Genomic DNA, 3,358 nt, shown 5'->3' on the forward strand with positions numbered 1-3,358 from the left:
AAAAATAAAAATAAAAAATATATATTATTTTAAAATAAAATGATGTTTATTGTTTGTATCTTAGTATATTTTGCAAAAATATCATACATTACATATTTGAAAGGTTTAAATTAGAAAACGAATTAATCTGTCTAAGGATGTTTAATCTTTATTTGAAAAGAAAATTCAATTTTTATATTCTGATCACTATAAAAATATGATTTATGAAATCTTTTTGAGTGATTAACCATCGTGATAATATCAGTTATTAAAGTATATGGCCCAAGATATACCTTATAAGAGTGCCTAAAATTTTAAACTCGCACATATTTTGTAAGTGAGTGGAGAGGACTGAGAAAACAGCTTTCGAGCCTTTATTGATCATGAGAGAGACTATCTATTGTTTAGATCTTGAGTTCTTATTTTGAAAAAAAATGATATTTCCTGAAAAAAAGAGAAAAATACAAAAAGAAAGATATTGAAGATCTATGTAATTTTTAAGTTATATGCTACGACACATATATCTCTCATATAAAAAGGAAAAAAAAAAAGAAAAAGAAAGAACAGAGAAATTTTTTGTACAAGTTAAATAAATATGTGGTCAGGAAGCATAAACTTAGTCTGATTCCATGATGTTATGAATATATATTCGAGCCTTTATTGATCATGAGAGAGACTATCTATTGTTTAGATCTTGAGTTCTTATTTTGAAAAAAAATGATATTTCCTGAAAAAAAGAGAAAAATACAAAAAGAAAGATATTGAAGATCTATGTAATTTTTAAGTTATATGCTACGACACATATATCTCTCATATAAAAAGGAAAAAAAAAAAGAAAAAGAAAGAACAGAGAAATTTTTTGTACAAGTTAAATAAATATGTGGTCAGGAAGCATAAACTTAGTCTGATTCCATGATGTTATGAATATATATATATATATATATATATATATATATATATATATATATATATATATATATATATATATCAGGCAAAAATATATAATAAGAACAACTAGATTTTGAATCAATGGATTTTCTATCTTTTGATTAGTTTGGCTCGTTTGTCTGTCTGCATTCTGTAAACCATTTTTCTGAGCATTTATCTGTATTCCAACTCCATGAGAGAAATCGTTGCCATAAATTGAAACATTTATTAACCTGTGAGGATATGGAGTTGAGACTCTTAATAGGAATTTCTGAAGGCCGTGTACATTTAGCTACCTGAAATAAGCTTTGAATTGATCATCTCAAATTATTTCATAAATTATAATTATAATAATCTTTATATAACTTTGACAGTTTTCAAATTTAATTTAAATACTTGGATAGTTATGATTATATTTCTAATTAAATTAATCAATATGTTTTGTATTGCTATAAACGCTTAAATTGCTAGGGACTAGCAATAAGCTGGTTGGGAGGTGTGATAAACATAAAAATTGTACATTAATTAAATTTTTTATAATATAAATTTGAAGTTTTTGTTTTATTAAATGTTTTAAATATTATATGTTTTATAATAAATTGTTTAAAAAATAAGTTGTTGTGTAATTATAAGTTTTTACTATTTTTACAGGTTCGATAAAAGAAGAATAACCTTGGCGTTGCAAATGAGATTAAGATGATTCTTGGACCTGTAGAAAGTTGATGTTAATATCTACAATATTGATGCAAGCATGAGATAAAAATCTTCTCACAAGTGGGATCAAATTAAGCAACAATAAAAGTTACCAAAGAAGTTGCAGTTTTATCATTCTCTAGTATTTTGACCATATCTCTCAAATTACTAGGTCAAATGGTCTGAAAAAATTACCACAACTAGAAAACTCAATTATCCACATGTTTCTTTTTATGTGAAGAAGCAAATTCGGAGAAGAAGATTTTCAAAAGTGATGTGTAATATAATATAATATCTTGGAACACCAATGAAGACTTATGTGTAAAAAAATAATATTTTATTTGTGGTTGTCTCCCCAAATTTGGCTATAAATAGGAGTGCATTGTAATGTATTGAGATATCACTCATTCTATGAACAAACCTTTGAGTTCATAATATTTCTCTCTATATTTTTCTTTTATTTCTTCATTTAAATATAATTAGCATGTTAATTTCATATTCAAAGTTTTACACTTTGAATAATGAATAGTTAACTTCCTAAAGTTGAGATGAAAAGGTGAAACTCTTGGCATGATAATAAGGTTACTAAAAGGTAAGATCTATGTTTTATATTATTTAATCATTATTTATTGTTTATGTTATATTTATTTTTTAAGCATTTTATACCCTACTTATAAGTGGGAGTTTTGATTTATTGTTGCTATATGTTACACTAAATTCTTGGAACCATTTAAATGTTAGTTTGGTATTACCAACCATTTAAAGTGGATGCCTAGATTTATTATATATGAATATATTATAATATTAAATTCTTGGTACCATTTAAATGTTAGTTTGGTTTTACCAACCATTTAAAGTGGGAACCTTGATTTAGTGTTTACAAATATATATATCACAATAAATACTTGACAACATTTATAAGTTTTGGTATATATTATATACTTATAAGATAATAATATATAACATAATATAAGTATGATTATTTAATATATTGGAACCATTTTATTAAGTGGATTGCAATATTGTTCGTTAATGTTAACTTTATTAAAATACCAAGAGTGGATCCTTTAATCTCAACTACTTAAATTAAAATTTGAACAATTAAAAATTACCAATTAAAGATTCAAACCATTAAAAGAAATAAAAAACAAAAACAAAAAGACATTGTAGTGGACTTGTAATTACCTTAGCTTCCCTGTGGATACAATATTCGGACTCACCGAATTATACTACTTTTGGACAACCAGCTCTTGGGAGTGCAACAATCAAAGTCGCAACACTGCTCAAGAATCACAAAATTCCATGTTAAAAACAAGTAATAAAAGTGCAATAAATTGCACTTATCAAACTCCCCCAAACTTAGGATTTTGCTAGTCCCGAGCAAAACAGAACAATACAAAAAAACAAGTTATGAAATACTTTATAGAACTTGGCCTCAAGATCATTTAATTAACTCTTCATGCATTCATTTATTCAATATATGAAAAGTAAAAAAAATCCAATCAAATTTTCTGAAACGTATACCCTTTTTATTGCTTTAAAAGTACTAGAATTTTTTTTAACACTCGATTTTCGTCCATGACATATAACACATGAAAATATTTTTATAAAATATTTTACCTCTTTAAAATAAAATACCAACCAACTAGCATTTTAAAAATCAAGTGCAATAGTCATAAATGAAATCGTCAACTGTTTTGGCCAACCTAAAAAGCAATAAGTTTGAAAAGTATAGCTCATACTAAACCTCTCAAAAATC

This window comes from Primulina eburnea, chromosome 7 (genome assembly GCF_022965805.1).
Source record: "Primulina eburnea isolate SZY01 chromosome 7, ASM2296580v1, whole genome shotgun sequence".
Classification (NCBI taxonomy): domain Eukaryota; kingdom Viridiplantae; phylum Streptophyta; class Magnoliopsida; order Lamiales; family Gesneriaceae; genus Primulina; species Primulina eburnea.